At 46.5% G+C, this 18,893-nt stretch overlaps 1 protein-coding gene across 4 annotated transcripts in view; it reads right to left on the bottom strand.

The window, feature by feature from the left end:
• MTMR3 (myotubularin related protein 3) overlaps window positions 1–18,450 on the bottom strand; it is a 77,276-nt gene extending 58,826 nt beyond the window's left edge. The window contains exon 1 of one of the 4 annotated variants that reach the window (XM_069760119.1): window positions 18,291–18,450. The gene's annotated coding sequence lies outside the window, so the exon portion shown is untranslated. The remainder of the gene's footprint in view (window positions 1–18,290) is intronic. The other 3 variants (XM_069760115.1, XM_069760111.1, XM_069760124.1) reach the window with 3 other exon arrangements.
• Between the last annotated feature and the right edge of the window lie 443 nt (window positions 18,451–18,893).

Below are 18,893 nucleotides of genomic sequence, written 5' to 3'. Positions count from 1 at the left end.
CGTCACCGCTCTGCTTTCCGGCCGCTGTGCTCACACAGACAGTACAGGAGGAGTGCAGAGCACAGCGCTGGAGGACAGACGGCTGTAGGCAAGTATGTAGCGTTTGTTGTTTTTTTACTTTTAGGATGGTAACCAGGGTAAACATCGGGTTACTAAGCGCGGCCCTGCGCTTAGGCTACGTTCACATTAGCGTTTCGCTAATGTGCGTCGCTGTTGCGTCGGCGACGCAGCGGCGACGCGCCCCTATGTTTAACATGGGGGACGCGTGCGTTTTTTTGGTAGCGTTTTCCCGACATGTGCGTCGTTTTCGACGCTAGCGTCGGACGCAAGAAAATGCAACAAATTGCATTTTTCGTGCGTCCGATTTTCGTCAAAAAACGACGCACGCGTCGCAAAACGGTGCGACGCACCGGCGCGCAACGCTAATGTGAACGTACCCTTAGTTACCCGATGTTTACCCTGGTTACCGGCATCGTTGGTCGCTGGAGAGCGGTCTGTGTGACAGCTCTCCAGCGACCAAACAGCGACGCTGCAGCGATCCGGATCGTTGTCGGTATCGCTGCAGCGTTGCTTAATGTGAAGGTACCTTAAAGAACCCTTTCCTGTATAGCTGCCAGAATCACCTTCCTTCACCCGTAATGAGTGCCCCCTGGTCCTCGGTACTATCTTTAGAAGGAATAATTCATGTGCAAGTCATTTGCACTGATCGCATATTTATTCATGTAAATGAGATCTCCTGTAATGCATCTCTTTTCTAAGCAAAGCAAAACCAACCTCATTACATGGGATGGTAGGGCTCTTACATGATAATCTAGTTGCCCTTCTTTGAACTGACCAAGTTATGAATAATCTTTTTAAATTGGTGCCCAAAACTGGATCCCATATTTCAGATGTGACCTCTGATTTATAGTGATGAGCGAGTGTACTCGTTACTGGGATTGCCCCAAGCACGCTTGAGTGGTCTCAGAGTATTTGTCAGTGCTCGCCAGAGGCAAGACCTTGGCGACTGAGGAAGTTCGCTTCCCAATTCTCCATACCTGGTATGTGGATCGTCGAGATGAGCGAGTGATTGGTCTCGGCCCAGCGCAGGATGTGGGAGACTTCGGGCATGGCTGCCCTACTGCGGGTTCCCCCTTGCCGGTTGATATACGCCACGGCTGGCGTTGTCGGATTGGATTCTGATGGGACGGCCTGCGAGAAGATGGTGAAAGTCGCGCAAGGCAAGTGTGATCGCTCGAATCTCCAAGATATTGATTGGAAGATGCGACTCTCAGACCAATGACCTTGTGCCGTGTGATGATTGAAAACTGCGCCGAAAAGGCTGGCATCGGTGGTCACCACTAACCAGCGCACTGGGAGAAAGGACTTCCCTTGGTTCAGGGAAGACTGAAGCGTCCACCACCTGAGGGTCTGCCTGACCTGTAGGGGCAGGCGAAAACGACAGTTGAGGGAAAACGGACTCCTGTCCCAGGCTAACAGCACCACCTGTTGCAAGGGATGGAGATGGAACTGCGCAAACGGAACAACTTCCATCGCTGCAACCATCCTCCCTATGCCGGGGGATGGAGAGCGTCCTGATGTGTGCTTGCCTTCTCAGGGGACTTAGGGCTACTGTGGGGACCACAAGACGCCAAGGTGAGGGCTTGAGTGCGGAGGAGCCCGGGAGATGCACATAAGGCCGGCGTCACACTGGCGTATCACATCCGATGCGAGAGCATCGGATGCGATATGCTAATGACCCTCGGCTCCTGCTCGCAGCAGAGCAGGAGCCGAGTGTCATGCGTCCGTGCTCCGATTCTCTCGCACAGGGAGGATCGGAGCACAGCTGCGGAGGAGGCGGAGAAAAGAATTTCTCCATCTCCTCCATTGCTGGGGTCCGCTTATAGCGCACATCACTCGGATGTTATCCGAGTGGTGTGCGCTGTCTCACTCGCACCCATAGGCTTATATGGGTGCGAGTGAGCTGCGAGTTTTCCTCGGTCCTAGACAATCGCAGCATGCTGCGATTGTCTAGGACCGAGGAAAACGGCCGACAAAAAGTCGGCTGCTGGGAGCTGCCCCATAACTTAATATTGGTCCGAGTGCAATGCGATTTTTTATCGCATTGCACTCGGCCGTTTTAAACGCCAGCCTAAGAGGTATACTCTATGTGCTCGCCATCTTACAGGGGGGAGATCGGGACCGTATAGGAACTGTTGCCCTAGCGTAGATTAGGCGTGCCCCAGTCGTCGCAGGAGAGATATGGGGAGGTATACTCGCCTGTTGATGGTTTGGGGGAGAGCGGACCGTGAAAAGGAATCCGTCGCCCCTTCACTCCGTTAATTAAAAAATAAAAATTTACAGAAAAATAAAAAACCGTTGGGGTCTGAAAAAGACCCAAGTGCCTCCTACAGACACTAAGCAAGAACTGGGTCGTTACTGGCCAGTCAAGGGGTGTATACTGCAGAGGAGGAGTTAATTCTTTGTGTTTACTTAGTGTCCTCCTAGTGGCAGCAGCATAACACCCATGGTCCTGTGTCCCCCAATGAGGCGTAGGAGAAATTGTTTGGGATGTGTATCACTTTTGTATTTAATCCCATTACACCAATGTATTGTTAATTTTAGTTATTTGCTTTATGGCAAAAGTGTCAGTGTGCTGCACAGTGGCAAACATACCCTGAACACTGCATTTTTTGCCTAGCGTGTCAAAGATTAGCTGGCACTGGGAACATTTGGAGTTGGCATTAACATTCAGCCTGGCATAGGAGTGTGACTTAATGAGAGCATGGAGCCAAATTCATGGTGTCAGACATTGCTGAAACTGAGGAAAGGTAAAGGGTGGCTGGACCTTCCATGTTTAGCCAATTAGTCCGTGGCAGTGTGGCCTGAAATCGCAACTCCTCATGTGCATGGGCAGCTAAACTTGTTGTGAATTCCGTTCTTGGGCTCCCTATTGTGGTTTCAAGTGGTATGGCTGCTCCTTGGATTTAGCTGTCTTCAGCTGCTTCCACTGATTGTCTTTTCTGCTCGGCTATTTATGCCTGGCTCTTTCTTCAGCCAGTGCCACTTGTAAATGGTTCCTGGTTGGATTCACATCTCTTTGGATTTCCCTGTTACCCTGACCAGTTCAGCAAAGCTAAGTCCTTGCTTGCTCTTTTCTGTCCACAGGATGTGGACTTATCCGTTCTGTGCTTGCTATGTTTGTCCAGCTTGTCAGTATGATTTAATTCTTTTGCTGGAAGCTCTGGGAAGCAGATTTACCCTCCACACCTTTAGTCAGGTGTGGAGATTTTTGTAATCTCTGCGTGGATTTTTGTAGTGTTTTATACTGACCGCACAGTATTCCATCCTGTCCTCCCTATCTAGCTAGACTGGCCTCCTGTGCTCATCCTGGTTTCATTCTGTGTATGTCTTTTTCCCTCTCCTCTCACAGTCATTATTTGTGGGGGGCTAATCTATCCTTTGGGGATTTTCTCTGAGGCAAGATAGCTTTCCTGTTTCTATCTTTAGGGGTAGTTAGCTCTTAGGCTGTGTCGAGGTGCCTAGGGAGAGTTAGGAGCATCCCACGGCTACTTCTAGTGTTGTGTTGAGCTTAGGGACTGCGGTCAGTACAGATACCACTTCCTTTAGAGCTCGTTCCATGTTGCTCCTAAACCACCAGATCATAACAAACTGCCTGTTAGTTGTAGTGCACCATACAACTTGCTTTTTTTTTTCCTTTCTATTTTCGCATTTTAAATAAAGCAAATAAAGAAGCCACCACCAATAGGCTTTGTACCCCTTAGGGTACCGTCTCACAGTGGCACTTTGGTTGCTACGACGGCACGATCCATGACGCTCCAGCGTTGCTCTATTATCGCTCCAGCGTCGTAGACTGCGGTCACACTTCGCAATGCACGGCGCTGGAGTGATAATTTCATGATGTATTTGCGATGTTTAAGTCGTACGGGCATGTCACACAGGAGGTGCTCTCACAATTCAGAGCACATTTTGCATAATCTATGCGTGACGTTGTTCACGAGGGGCGTGTTGTGCTGCTAGCTAACTACACCCGTAATGTGCTGATTGGCCATTGGTTACTGTGCGTGCATTGGTTGGAAAAATTGTCACCTGAGCGCTTTTGTTCCCGACGCCACCTCAGCTTTCAAAAGAATACAGCGCTCGAGAGCCGCGGTTTTATCGGCCGGGAACAATAGTACCACGTCTGTCGAATGAGCGCACAGTATTGTACCGCCCAATTAGCACACAGGTGGTGGAGAATTTGGCGCTCCTACGTATCGAGCTCCTCCACCCATTACAATAACGTGCACACCTTTGTTACACGATGCGATCATGCCGCCACATTGGGACACTTGACGACGAAAGAAAGTTTCAAATGGTCTGCTACGACGTACGATTCTCAGCGGGGTCCCTGATCGCAGTAGCGTTTCAGACACAGCGAGATCGTAAGTATATCGCTGGAACGTCATGGATCGTGCAGTCGTAGCGACCAAAGTGCCACTGTGAGACGGTACCCTTAGATTAAGCCATCTTTACCAGGAAACCAGTTTTGTTGGTTACAACGATTTTACTCCATTATGATAATGTCATCATTTTATAGCCCAGTTAGTCAGTTTATAGATCTTATATTAGACATGAGCATTGTTTCAGGATGAACACAGTCAGCTGACAGTAGATAAAGAGAGATGCGCTCACTGAGCAGGTGACTGTCACACCTGGAGTGACGCAACATGTAGAAAGACAGCAGGCACTAAACAATGTCAGGTATTCATCAGATGGCTGCAGAATGAATCATTTAACATGCCAGGAGGCGGATGTAGCCTGGTTGTGAAATTATACTAGCTGTGGCTGGAAAGGTTTATATGAAGTGTGCAGGGCCGAAAATACCAGTGAGGGCCCAGATCTAAAGTGCAGCAGACACATGGGGTGGATCCACCAATGCTATTGTGGGGGTTCACAAATGTGCTGCAGACCCAAACTAAGGCTACTTCACACTAGCGTTAACTGCAATCCGTCACAATGCGTCGTTTTGCAGAAAAAACGCATCCTGCAAAAGTGCTTGCAGGATGCGTTTTTTCCCCATAAACTTGTATTGACGACGCACTGCGACGGATTGCCACACGTCGCATCCGTCGTGCGGAGAAATGCATCCGCTGCCTCCGTTGTGCAGTGCGTTAAACGCTAGCGTCGGAATCTTTGCCCGACGCATTGTGACGGGGAGATTCCGACGCTAGTGTGAAAGTAGCCTTAGGCCAAGTTCACATGATACAGTACTCTGAAATGCATCCTGTAAGCAGGAAAATTATTCCATTTCAATCTGTGGAATACAGCCGTTTTCTTCTGTTACAAAATTCAACTGGATCTTTTCAGACACTCCAAAAATAAAAAAAATATAAGTGTCTGTACAACTTGTTCAGATAAAGACCCCCAATACTAGTGTTTATGCAGGCACCGAACCACTGGTAGTCAGGGGGAGTTGTGTAGCAGGCCTCTCCTGTCTGCTACCAGATATAACTTGGGGTGGTCCTCACAGGAGCGCTCGTGTATGGGAGAGCCGGCCGACAGGTGTTGGCTGAGAGATTGGATGAATCTTCATGCGGTCGACAGCAGCCTATCAATAACCCATTGCTGATGGACCCGTCATGGCCTCATATTGTTGTCTTTTACACCAGTTATTAACAGTCTTCTCCATGGCTGTGGTGTCACGATAGGTTGGGAGCAGTAACAGGGATCGCTCAAAGTGCTGAGAGCCCAGGAGATCATGTGCCGACTAGGACAGAACTTGACACATGAGACAAGTAAAAAGGGAAGGAGGTTCGGCCTTTTAAAATCACTCCAAAGAAAGTGGTTCCTACATACACTTGAAGGACTGTGCTCAGGCGGAAAGCCATGAAATCATAGGCTGCATTGCAGAGCTACTGGTCTGTGCAGGCATTCAGACCATTACCCTTGTCTAGACAAACAGAAGCAAGAAGCTCCGCCACGTCAGGGGTGCCGACAGCTGGGGCTGACCGATAACAGACCAGGTCACCATCACAGCATGCAGTCAGGATAGCACAGGCTAGAACTGGTGTGTCTGCCAGGCCGCAGATCAGCTATCACAACAGTGCATGCATGTGCTTCATGGACAGGCCTGCTGTATCCCTGTCCTGTGATAACATGTGTTACACCACATTTACTGGATAGAACACAAACATTTACACTTTAAAAAGGAAAATGGACAAGTCTACAACCACTAAACTGTTAGAAAGCCATTACTATTCTGTATGACAAGCAGGCTGTAGAGATAAAGTCACCAGTAAAGAGTCAAGGGGGTGGGACCAGTCTCCTACGGAGTCATGTAGTCCTGGCATTGCAAGCCATTACTGGCTGAGGCCTAAAATAACTTACTTTCACTGAACCGGAAGCTTTAGTAAGCTTGTAATGCCCATACTGTACAAGTAACCAGCTCTGACTACAGAGATTTGATGCCAATTTGTCCAGCTAAATTCTCTGGAATCTCTGTTGAATTTACAGAGGAAAGTATCCCATTTAAGTGGATGCACACATTACATAATCTATAGAAAGGGTTACTGAAGTCATCTGTTGACATGCTGATGTATGACATTTACACAGACAGTGTGCATAAAAGAATAGCATGGGTATGGGCGAGAACAATATGTAGTCTAAGCCCTCCAAACAAAACCCATGGTCGATATCAGCAAAACAAAAACCAGCAAGGCCACTACCTGGCGCAGAGACAGGCATGTCACTATTCCTGTGATCCAGAATATGTAAATAACATTCCCTGTAGCGATCTCAAACCACAAGACTTATCACAGAGGAACCCACCCTGCAGACACTCAGGCTATGTGCACACGTATAATGCTACACTGTGGATTTTTCCGCAGCAGATTGGATAAATCTGCATGGCAAAAACGCTGCGTTTTTGCTGCAGATTTATTGCGCATTTACTGTGGTTTTTCAACTGGGGTTTTCTATAGGAGCAGCTGTAAAACCGCTGCAGAATCTGCAGAAAGAAGTGACATGCAGCGGAATGTAAACCGCTGCGTTTCCGTGCGTTTTTTTTCCCGCAACATGTGCACAGCGTTTTTGTTTCCCATAGGTTTACATTGTAATGTAAACTCATGGGAAACTGCTGCAAATCCACAGCGTTTTCCGCACATACCCTCAAGGTTGCAAGAAAGACAAATAAATAAATTTTACCCACAGGCCCACAAGAATCTCATTCAGGGCACAGAATGTTTAGTTCAGAATATATAAACTTTATTAATATATAGAAACTGCTTTTTTATAAAAACATAAAATACAAAAACTTATGCAAGTACCTCTATTCCAAAACAGCCTTGATGTGTGCTTAGTAATTGAACCCAACCAACATGCTGACCTTGATGTAAGACAATGTCATAGGTCAGATTATTGCATAACAATGCTATATAGGTTTTAGGTATCGTATTGTAAGGTGACTGCTTGAATGTGAACTCTCTAAAGTGCAAATGTGCTGAATAGTAATTTGCGTGCTAGGGTTTAGCTGCAAAAGAACTATCATAGTACCATGCATAAATATGCAAGAGCCGGTACTTCTGTGGCACCTGCCTCAATAGAATATACCCATATAATGCGCACGTACTAAACTTAACAAGATGGTAAGTGTAGAGCACAGAAGAGCATATTCACCTCACTACAGCACTCTCAAGGGGCCTGTGGGTAAGATCAGTTGTTTGAATGTGTTCTAATAGAGGTTCTAAGGACTAATATGTATAAATAAATAAATTTACCAACAATTCTCCCACCCCCCTTTTTTTAAATCAAATTTGCCATCTCTAAAAAAATTATTCCAGGACATAACCAGGTACAGAGGTAAGGGGGCTTGTGATGGACTCCAGAGAACATTGCTAAAGCACCTTGTCTGCTTTACTGTATATCTACACACCCACGTTCCTATAGGAGCCTACTCTAGTTTTCATATTCAACTGCTAGGAGGAGAAAAGTTAATGCGGAAGAGTCCGTTCTTCAGAACTACATTTCTAACTAGTGTTGAGCATTCCGATACCGCAAGTATCGGGTATCGGCCGATACTTGCGGTATCGGAATTCCGATACCGAGTTCCGATACTTTTGTGGTATCGGGAATCGGTATCGGATCCATATTAGTGTGTAAAATAAAGAATTAAAATAAAAAATATTGATATGCTCACCTCTCCGGAGGCCCCTGGACATCACCGCTGGTAACCGGCAGCCTTCTTTGCTTAAAATGAGCGCGTTTAGGGACTTCCATGACGTCACGGCTTCTGATTGGTCGCGTGCCGCTCATGTGACCGCCACGCGACCAATCACAAGCCGAGATGTCATTCTCAGGCCCTAAACTCCTCATTCTAGGAATTTAGGACCTGAGAATGTCACGGCTTGTGATTGGTCGCGTGGCGGTCACATGAGCGGCACGCGACCAATCAGAAGCCGTGACGTCATGGAAGGCCCTAAACGCGCTCATTTTAAGCAAAGAAGCCTGCCGGTTACCAGCGGTGATGTCCAGGGGCCTCCGGAGAGGTAAGTATATCAATATTTTTTATTTTAATTCTTTATTTTACACATTAATATGGATCCCAGGGCCTGAAGGAGAGTTTCCTCTCCTTCAGACCCTGGGAACCATCAGGATACCTTCCGATACTTGGTGTCCCATTGACTTGTATTGGTATCGGGTATCGGTATCGGCGATATCCAATACGTTTCGGGTATCGGCCGATACTATCCGATACTTTCAAGTATCGGACGGTATCGCTCAACACTATTTCTAACACAATGAAGTCATTTGCATTCATTTCACAGGAATAGCTAAGGCCTATACAAGAACTAGCCTCGTCTGTACCCTCAGGAAAAATGCAGGAATAGCTATGGAGGATATCCACTAAGTTAAAACATAACCTTTAATAGATATGAATAAAAGCTCGGATCCTAACAAGACACATACATGAACAATACAAAAAGTGCTCAAGTGAACCAGTGCTCGAGATAAAAGATTGGATCAGTCTTACCAATTCAGACGGACATATGGAAAAAAATCCCTCAAGATCCATGAGGGTGGTGGTTCCAGATGCTAAGGGCCAAGGGTAGGGAAAGTTACACTGCCACTGTCTTCCCTGTGAACCCTTAGAAGAACTCCTGTCCTGACAAGGACAGGCCCCGAGTGAGCCCTGCTATGGGAATCCACCAACCAAAGTGTAGCCCTAAATGTCTCTCTTCTCCCCAGATTGTATTGCAGTAAAAAGGACCTGGAAACCTGATTATCCAGGTGGGAACGTTTACAGTAATGCTAGACATGTCCAGTTTTTTTTCATAGTGATAATTTCAGATGTTTATAGAAAAAAAAGTCATAATTGTCCTTCTCCCGTAAGGTTTTTATTTTTGTGTTGAGCTGTGTTTGCCGACATTATGGTGTTCTAGATACCAATTTGATAGCTTGTTACATTTTTAGGGCAGTGTGGCGACTCAAATACCCCTCACAATTCTGGCATTATTTTTTTCTTTCAGCTAACATATGGGTCAAGTTATTTACTTAGACCGGACTTGTGGACACAGCGAGACCAAAGTTATGACTTGCATTAATAGTAATTATAACAGTTCTGCAACATCTATTTAAGTTGGGCACAAGCGCTGACAGGTTGACTTTCAAACCTCAAAAACATTCAATGGAAAACAAAGTGATGAACACACGGTAACATCTACTATCTGACCAGTCAGACAGCCGCAGGCCGGCACGGAGTAAATATTGATCGAAGCACAAAATAGCTGGGTCTAGCTACACACAACCCAGACAGTCTCAAGGACGAGGATCATGAAATCATTTCCCACTGGAAGATTACGCATCATATTCAGAGGAAAAAAAAATGTTTGCTTTTAACAAGATAACAGGTGAGAGGATTCCTGATATTCCCATCACATGCAACACTAAAGGTACCGTCACACTAAACGATATCGCTAGCGATCCGTGACGTTGCAGCGTCCTAGCTAGCGATATCGTTCAGTGTGACAGGCAGCAGCGATCAGAATCCTGCTGTGATGTCGTTGGTCGCTGCAGAAAGTCCAGAACTTTATTTGGTCGCTGGACTTCCTGCTGACATCGCTGAATCGGCGTGTGTGACGCCGATTCAGCGATGTCTTCGCTGGTAACCAGGGTAAACATCGGGTTACTAAGCGCAGGGCCGCGCTTAGTAACCCGATGTTTACCCTGGTTACCATCCTAAAAGTAAAAAAAACAAACACTTCATACTTACCTTCGGCTGTCTGTCCCCGGCGCTGTGCTTTCCTGCACTCACTGTGAGCACAGCGGCCGGAAAGCAGAGCGGTGACGTCACCGCTCTGCTTTCCGGCCGCTGTGCTCACAGCCAGGGCAGAGAAACCCAGCGCCGGGGACAGACAGCGGAAGGTAAGTATGAAGCGTTTGTTTTTTTTACTTTTAGGATGGTAACCAGGGTAAACATCGGGTTACTAAGCGCGGCCCTGCGCTTAGTAACCCGATGTTTACCCTGGTTACCGGCATCGTTGGTCGCTGGAGAGCGGTCTGTGTGACAGCTCTCCAGCGACCAAACAGCGACGCTGCAGCGATCCGGATCGTTGTCGGTATCGCTGCAGCGTTGCTTAGTGTGACGGTACCTTAAGGAAATCCTGAAAATCTGACATGTTGGGGGCCACCGGACTTAAGTTTGGAAAACACTGATCTGGAATGTATGGTGGTCAAACTCTACCCCCATCCTTTAACCCTGCAAAACAAATCACATTGGCATGTCTGGCTGCTTAGCTCTTTCTCCCAACTGGAAGAAAAAAAAAACAAAAAAAAAACAAAAACACTTGTGCTTGGTAAGGGTAAGTTCACACAGGGCGTTTTTGCTGATTTTTTTTCTGCAGCTAAACCTGATCTTCTTGGCAGGAAAGAAGCTGCGTCAAAAACGCAGGTTTAGGTGCGTTTTTTTTCTCTTTGTCCATGCTAATGTCCTTGGATTTTCAGCAGCCAAAACACAGCAAATAATGATACCTGCGTTTTTTCCAGCAACCATTCAAGTCAATGGGTGAAAAAAACATAGCAAAAAAGCTGAAAGTAGTGACATGCTCTATGCCAAAAAAATGCAGCAAAGCACAAAATACTGATCAAACAAAAAACCAATGTGTGTGCATGAGATTACTGAAATCTCATAGGCTTTGCTGGTGTTGTAAAAATGCTAGCACAAAAACAGGATTCAAAGATCCTCCAAAAATTCAGAAAAATGGTAAAAAGGGCAGGAGATGCTTACCTGCCTAGGCCTCCAAACAAATGCACTATCAGGATGCAGTGGACCCATGTGGTTAAGATGGCAACACAGGTGCAGAAATACCGATGAGGCAGCCACTCTCAACCTACCAAATTAATGGAGGGGGTGGCTGCTTTTGCTTTGCAAAAAAAACATCTAAAAAAACGTGACGTTGGGTTACGAGCTTACATATTTTGGCCAGAATATAAAACTAATACCTCACATTTTTTTACATTTTTTCGGGGTGCAGTTGGGCCCATTCTGTCTTGTACACTGTGGTGTATGTTCACATGGGATGCATCTTAATAGCGCTGGGCAGCCCGCCTGAGCTAATAGAAGGGCGTCACTAATAGGCTGAACCTGGATGCTGTGCATTCCCATTGTGTGAACAGCGCCACATACAAGTCTCTAATGTGCAGCCATATGCCAAGCAGCCACCCCCTCCATTAATTTGGTAGGTTGGGAGTGGCTGCCTCATCGGTATTTCTGCACCTGTGTTGCCATCTTAACCACATGGGTCCACTGCATCCTGATAGTGCATTTGTTTGGAGGCCTAGGCAGGTAAGCATCTCCTGCCCTTTTTGCTATTTTTCTGGTGTTGTAAAAAGCAGCGGAAAATTAGCATAAAAAAGCAAAAAAGCCCTGTGTAAACTTACCCTTAAGTGTACATGTTTATGGAGTCAGAAGATAGAAGCATGTGCTAGTCTATCCATGTCTATAGATATGCAAAAATAAAAAAAATAATGAAATATCTATCCCATACAGATCTTTTGTATAGCAGCAGGTTCTAACAGACAATAGGCAACACTTACTAGACTAGAAAGTGATCAACTGCTGCATAAAAGCAGATAGCAAAGGGATGACCGATGGAAACACTGATTTTTGGCATAAAAACATTAAGATTATTTTACTGTCATGTGACCTTAGCCTTTATTAAGAACGGATAACCGTGCTGCATGTCCAGCAATGTGTAAAATCCTTGGGCAGACAATTACCAATCTTAGGTAAGCATTAGGCTATGTGCACACATACAGGTTTTTTCGCTTTTTTTGCGCTAAAAACGCTATAAAAACTCATTAAAAACGCATACATTATGCATTCTATCATTTAGAATGCATTCTGTATGTTTTTGTGCACATGGATGCGTTTTTTTCCACGAAAAAAACGCATCGCGGTAAAAAAATGAGCATGTTCATTATTTTTGTGGATATTCTGCGTTTTTCCCGCAATTCTATGCATTTGGAAAAAAACGCACGAAAAACGCACCAAAAACGCATCAAAATCGCGGTAAAAATCGCATGCTGAAGGTAAGTATGTAGTGTTTTTTTTTTTTTTTAACGTTTACGCTGGTAACCAGGGTAAATATCGGGTTACTAAGCGCGGCCCTGCGCTTAGTAACCCGATGTTTACCCTGGTTACCGGGGACCTTGGGATCGTTGGTCGCTGGAGAGCTGTCTGCGTGACAGCTCTCCAGCGACCAAACAGCGACGCTGCAGCGATCGACATCGTTGTCAGTATCGCTGCAGCGTCGCTTAGTGTGACGGTACCTTTAGGGAATCCCTATGTGTTGAGGCTGTCCAAAAGCCACAAATAATGCAGCCAGAGTGACTTGAACATAATATGAGCACACCCAGATGCTCTGATAACACCAGAGCATGGGCGGATAAGATGTTGTCCAGGCACGTACACTCATAACAAGTAAGCAAGCAGTCTGCAGACGTCCCAATTTGTAGTCACCACTGTCATTGTGTGACTAATAGGGACATGTAATTCTTTAGTCCTCATTGTTAGAAGGAATATGTCAGACTACACACCAAGTCCCCTGTAAAGCCTCATTCACACGTCAGTATTTGTATGCCAATGCCAGGAGTGGAACTTACAGAGCAAAGTTACAGTTGAAAGATTGACACCAGTTCTGTATTGAAGACTCTGTTGTCACACAGATCAGGGCTCTGAAGTTGGAGTCCATTTTGGTGGAGTTGGAATCAAATGGACCAACTTCGACTACATATAATCCATTGGATTCAGTAGTTCAGTGCAGGATGTGCTGTAAATGTTTTCATAAGAATTTTGGAAGGTTATGAAATGTCCTATAAATGTCTGTTCTGTTCCTGGTCTAAGGATCTCGGCTTTTAGTGGAGATGAATCTGTGCTGCACTATATGTACATGCTCAGTAGTGACCAGTGCTGTGGAGTCGGAGGTTTAGGTGAGATGAATCTGTGCTGCACTTTATGTACATGCTCAGTAGTGACCAGTGCTGTGGGGTCGGAGGTTTAGGTGAGATGAATCTGTGCCGCACTTTATGTACATGCTCAGTAGTGACCAGTGCTGTGGGGTCAGAGGTTTAGGTGAGATGAATCTATGTTGCACTTTATGTACATGCTTAGTAGTGACCAGTGCTGTGGGGTCAGAGGTTTAGGTGAGATGAATCTGTGCTGCACTTTATGTACATGATCAGTAGTGACCAGTGCTGTGGGGTCTGAGATTTAGGAGAGATGAATCTGTGCTGCAGTTTATGTACATGCTCAGTAGTGACCAGTGCTGTGGAGTCGGAGGTTTAGGAGAGATGAATCTGTGCTGCACTTTATGTACATGATCAGTAGTGACCAGTGCTGTGGGGTCTGAGATTTAGGAGAGATGAATCTGTGCTGCAGTTTATGTACATGCTCAGTAGTGACCAGTGCTGTGGAGTCGGAGGTTTAGGTGAGATGAATCTGTGCTGCAGTTTATGTACATGCTCAGTAGTGACCAGTGCTGTGGGGTCGGAGGTTTAGGTGAGATGAATCTGTGCTGCACTTTATGTACAGGTCCTTCTCAAAAAATTAGCATATAGTGTTAAATTTCATTAGTTACCATAATGTAATGATTACAATTAAACTTTCATATATTATAGATTCATTATCCACCAACTGAAATTTGTCAGGTCTTTTATTGTTTTAATACTGATGATTTTGGCATACAACTCCTGATAACCCAAAAAACCTGTCTCAATAAATTAGCATATCAAGAAAAGGTTCTCTAAACGACCTATTACCCTAATCTTCTGAATCAACTAATTAACTCTAAACACATGCAAAAGATACCTGAGGCTTTTATAAACTCCCTGCCTGGTTCATTACTCAAAACCCCCATCATGGGTAAGACTAGCGACCTGACAGATGTCAAGAAGGCCATCATTGACACCCTCAAGCAAGAGGGTAAGACCCAGAAAGAAATTTCTCAACAAATAGGCTGTTCCCAGAGTGCTGTATCAAGGCACCTCAATGGTAAGTCTGTTGGAAGGAAACAATGTGGCAGAAAACGCTGTACAACGAGAAGAGGAGACCGGACCCTGAGGAAGATTGTGGAGAAGGACCGATTCCAGACCTTGGGGAACCTGAGGAAGCAGTGGACTGAGTCTGGTGTGGAAACATCCAGAGCCACCGTGCACAGGCGTGTGCAGGAAATGGGCTACAGGTGCCGCATTCCCCAGGTAAAGCCACTTTTGAACCATAAACAGCGGCAGAGGCGCCTGACCTGGGCTACAGAGAAGCAGCACTGGACTGTTGCTAAGTGGTCCCAAGTACTTTTTTCTGATGAAAGCAAATTTTGCATGTCATTCGGAAATCAAGGTGCCAGAGTCTGGAGGAAGACTGGGGAGAAGGAAATGCCAAAATGCCTGAAGTCCAGTGTCAAGTACCCACAGTCAGTGATGGTGTGGGGTGCCATGTCAGCTGCTGGTGTTGGTCCACTGTGTTTCATCAAGGGCAGGGTCAATGCAGCTAGCTATCAGGAGATTTTGGAGCACTTCATGCTTCCATCGGCTGAAATGCTTTATGGAGATGAAGATTTCATTTTTCAGCACGACCTGGCACCTGCTCACAGTGCCAAAACCACTGGTAAATGGTTTACTGACCATGGTATTACTGTGCTCAATTGGCCTGCCAACTCTCCTGACCTGAACCCCATAGAGAATCTGTGGGATATTGTGAAGAGAAAGTTGAGAGACGCAAGACCCAACACTCTGGATGAGCTTAAGGCCGCTATTGAAGCATCCTGGGCCTCCATAACATCTCAGCAGTGTCACAGGCTGATTGCCTCCATGTCACGCCGCATTGAAGCAGTCATTTCTGCCAAAGGATTCCCGACCAAGTATTGAGTGCATAACTGAACATTATTATTTGTTGGTTTTTTTGTTTGTTATTAAAAAACACTTTTATTTGATTGGATGGGTGAAATATGCTAATTTATTGAGACAGGTTTTTTGGGTTATCAGGAGTTGTATGCCAAAATCATCAGTATTAAAACAATAAAAGACCTGACAAATTTCAGTTGGTGGATAATGAATCTATAATATATGAAAGTTTAATTGTAATCATTACATTATGGTAAATAATGAAATTTAACACTATATGCTAATTTTTTGAGAAGGACCTGTACATGATCAGTAGTGACCAGTGCTGTGGAATCTGAGGTATTGGTGAGATGAATCTGTGCTGCACTTTATATACATGCTCAGTAGTGACCAGTGCTGTGGGGTCAGAGGTTTAGGTGAGATGAATCTGTGCTGCACTTTATGTACATGATCAGTAGTGACCAGTGCTGTGGAGTCGGAGGTTTAGGTGAGATGAATCTGTGCTGCACTTTATGTACATGCTCAGTAGTGACCAGTGCTGTGGGGGCTGGAGGTTTAGGTGAGATGAATCTGTGTTGCACTTTATGTACATGCTCAGTAGTGACCAGTGCTGTGGTGTCGGAGGTTTAGGTGAGATGAATCTGTACTGCACTTTATGTACATGCTCAGTAGTGACCAGTGCTGTGGAGTCGAAGGTTTAGGTGAGATGAATCTGTACTGCACTTTATGTACATGCTCAGTAGTGACCAGTGATGTGGAGTCAGAGGTTTAGGGGAGATTAACCTGTGCTACACTTTATGCACATGGTCAGTAGTGACCAGTGCTGTGGAGTCAGAGGTTTAGGGGAGATTAATCTGTGCTACACTTTATGTACATGCTCAGTAGTGAAGCCGTGCTGTGGGGTCAGAGTAGGGAAATTGGGTTGGCGGTTTGGGGCTTACTGACTCCACACCCGACTTAACTAATGTAAAAATACTGTCTCTAGAACACACAGAAGCCGTCATCTAATATTGTTAGCCATATTGGTTTAGCCCTACACATACAAATCACTAACAGGCTGCAATGTTAGCTCATCTTTCAGGACTGTCAGTAGTTGCTGTCTGGTTGTTCTACATCGTTGCTCTTTGTACTGTATACTATAAATGGGTGGATACAATGCAGCCAGTCCAGAGACTGCCAGACAGGTCTCCTGAGATTTATGGGTGGCTGTGTATATAGTGGAGCCTCTCCTCACTATCTGCCCTATGACATAAAACCTCATTCATCATCATTGTGCACCTGACCTGCAGCTTGTACAAACCTGCCTTTGAATCAACCACCAATACAAGACAGCAGAGTGCTGCCTAATCCATTTTATCAAAGACCCATTTCTGGAAGTAGCGGTCATTAGCGACTGCTCTGGGAGCAGAACAATGGGGCTATGCAGGTGCTGGGAAAATTCCTGAGTGGCAGAGTGAGCACATTCCTGACAGAGTATGACACAGTAAGGAGATGTGCCAGAGAGTGCTGGTTCACCCCGCTGGAATTTGGATTTTGCATCTCACCTCAGTCACATGACTACTTTCTGAACTAAAAGCATGTGGATTTAAAGAGACCTACGTATAACTGGCCCCAGGAAGCTGGCAGCTATGTTTATGTAGCGCTGGTAGAAAGCCAGGAGTGTGAGTGATACTACAGGCTAACGATACAGCGGCAGCAGTATTCGTGCATACAATGAGAAGATCTGGCCATTCATTAAGTTCCTCTTTTTAAAGGCTGTAAAGACATTGCATGGGTGTGCTCAACCTATCCACAAACGAGTCCGTGCACTGAGAGTCTAAGGCTATGTGCACACGTAGAAAAATCCGCTGCGGATTTGATAAATTCGCAGTGCAAAATCACTGCGGTTTTTACTGCGGATTCTGCTGCGGTTTTCCATCGGCATTTTTCTATTGGAGCAGATGGAGAACTGCAGCAGAATCCGCACAAAGAATTGACATGCTGCGGAAAATAATCCGCTGCGTTTCCGCATGGCTTTTTCCGCAGCATGGGCACAGCATTTTCGGTTTCCCATAGGTTTACATTGTACTATAAACTCATGGGAAACTGCTGCGGACCCGCAGTAAAATCCGCAACATGTGCACATAGCCTAAGACCACACTGGGCAGGATCCGGTCCCAAATAAACATCTGCTGGGGACAATACAGCCGGGTCCATGCGCCTCACATGGGTGCTAGTAGCCAGAGACCACAGCTGGGATGTCACTACAATTCTGTGGACCTGTCCAATTACAAAGCAGGAGCCATCACTTCTCCCAGATCTGGAATCTAACAAGTGCAGAAACCTCGGGAAAGGAATCTGACCCTCAGTCTTCTCCCACGCACTGGCTGCAGAGCCACAGATGGACCCATTGGAGCCCCACTGGGGTAACAGACAGTCTTTGGGGAAGACCTGATGACGCTGCGGACCAACATCTGCACAGATGTATCCCACTGTGTGAACGTGGTAAATAAGTGCCCCCTTACACGTGAGGTCACGGCGATGATTCCAAGCCCACCCATCACCAACCGGAATATGTACAGGAACATGGAGAGCACAAACATAGCCCAGGCCAGCAGGGGTTAACCCGGCAGCCCTATTTGCTCAGGTTATTGCACTGTATGCACTGACCAAACACCACACACACAGCATGAGCCGACAGCACCGAGGCAGTGCACACACCCTGCTGGAAGCCAGCAGCGAGCCAACAGGAGCACACTCAGTGAGCGGGGAGAAAGATCCTCACAGACCAGCGGAGACTCCGGAGGAATTAACATGCCCTCAGTGACGGGGCTGCACACCACACTGGCCATAGCGGGAAACAGGGAGACTACACAGGTAGCAGGTCTCACATGTACAGGCGGCCATGACACGCCACCAGCGACCTGTGACGTTACCGTGCGGCTCTGCAGGATGAAGTCCCGGTGTCAGCTGTCTCGCCCCCCCCTCCCCGTTGTCGTTTGCTGTCAGTCCGAGCTCCGGGTTCTTCCTTCCTCTTCACAACCACAACAACATGGCGGAAGCGCGGGCACGTCGGGAAGGCCTATAGCAGGAGAGGGGAACGTCACGGTCACGAGAACGCTCACGCACGGAGACACACCCACCGATAGGACAAGCGTGAACGCGCAGACACGCCCCTTCTCGTGTAAACGCAGCTGTGCAGATCCTCAGCCAAAGGCAGAAGACGCTAGGGTGGGTGTGGCACTGGTGGGCGGGGCTTAACGCGTCGGGACTTCTACCTGAGACTGTCATCTGTCTGGATTGTGGGCGGGGCTACATGCTGCACTGGGCGCGTAGCTCGGCCCCAAACAAACCGCTTAAAGCGACACTGCACCGACGATTGTCTCGCAGTCAGTATTCGCCCGGATGTGCGAGGATCCTGGTGGCGTTTTTTTTGTGCATCATGTAGGGTTCTTTAATTGGCTGGATGGGAGATAAAGGGGTTGTGCACATCTAGGACAAATCTTACATGCATGGAGTTGGGGGGCCCAACATATTTT

Source organism: Ranitomeya imitator, chromosome 1 (assembly GCF_032444005.1).
Source record: "Ranitomeya imitator isolate aRanImi1 chromosome 1, aRanImi1.pri, whole genome shotgun sequence".
Taxonomy (NCBI): Eukaryota; Metazoa; Chordata; class Amphibia; order Anura; family Dendrobatidae; genus Ranitomeya; species Ranitomeya imitator.
This window is presented reverse-complemented; position numbering and strand designations above follow the sequence as displayed.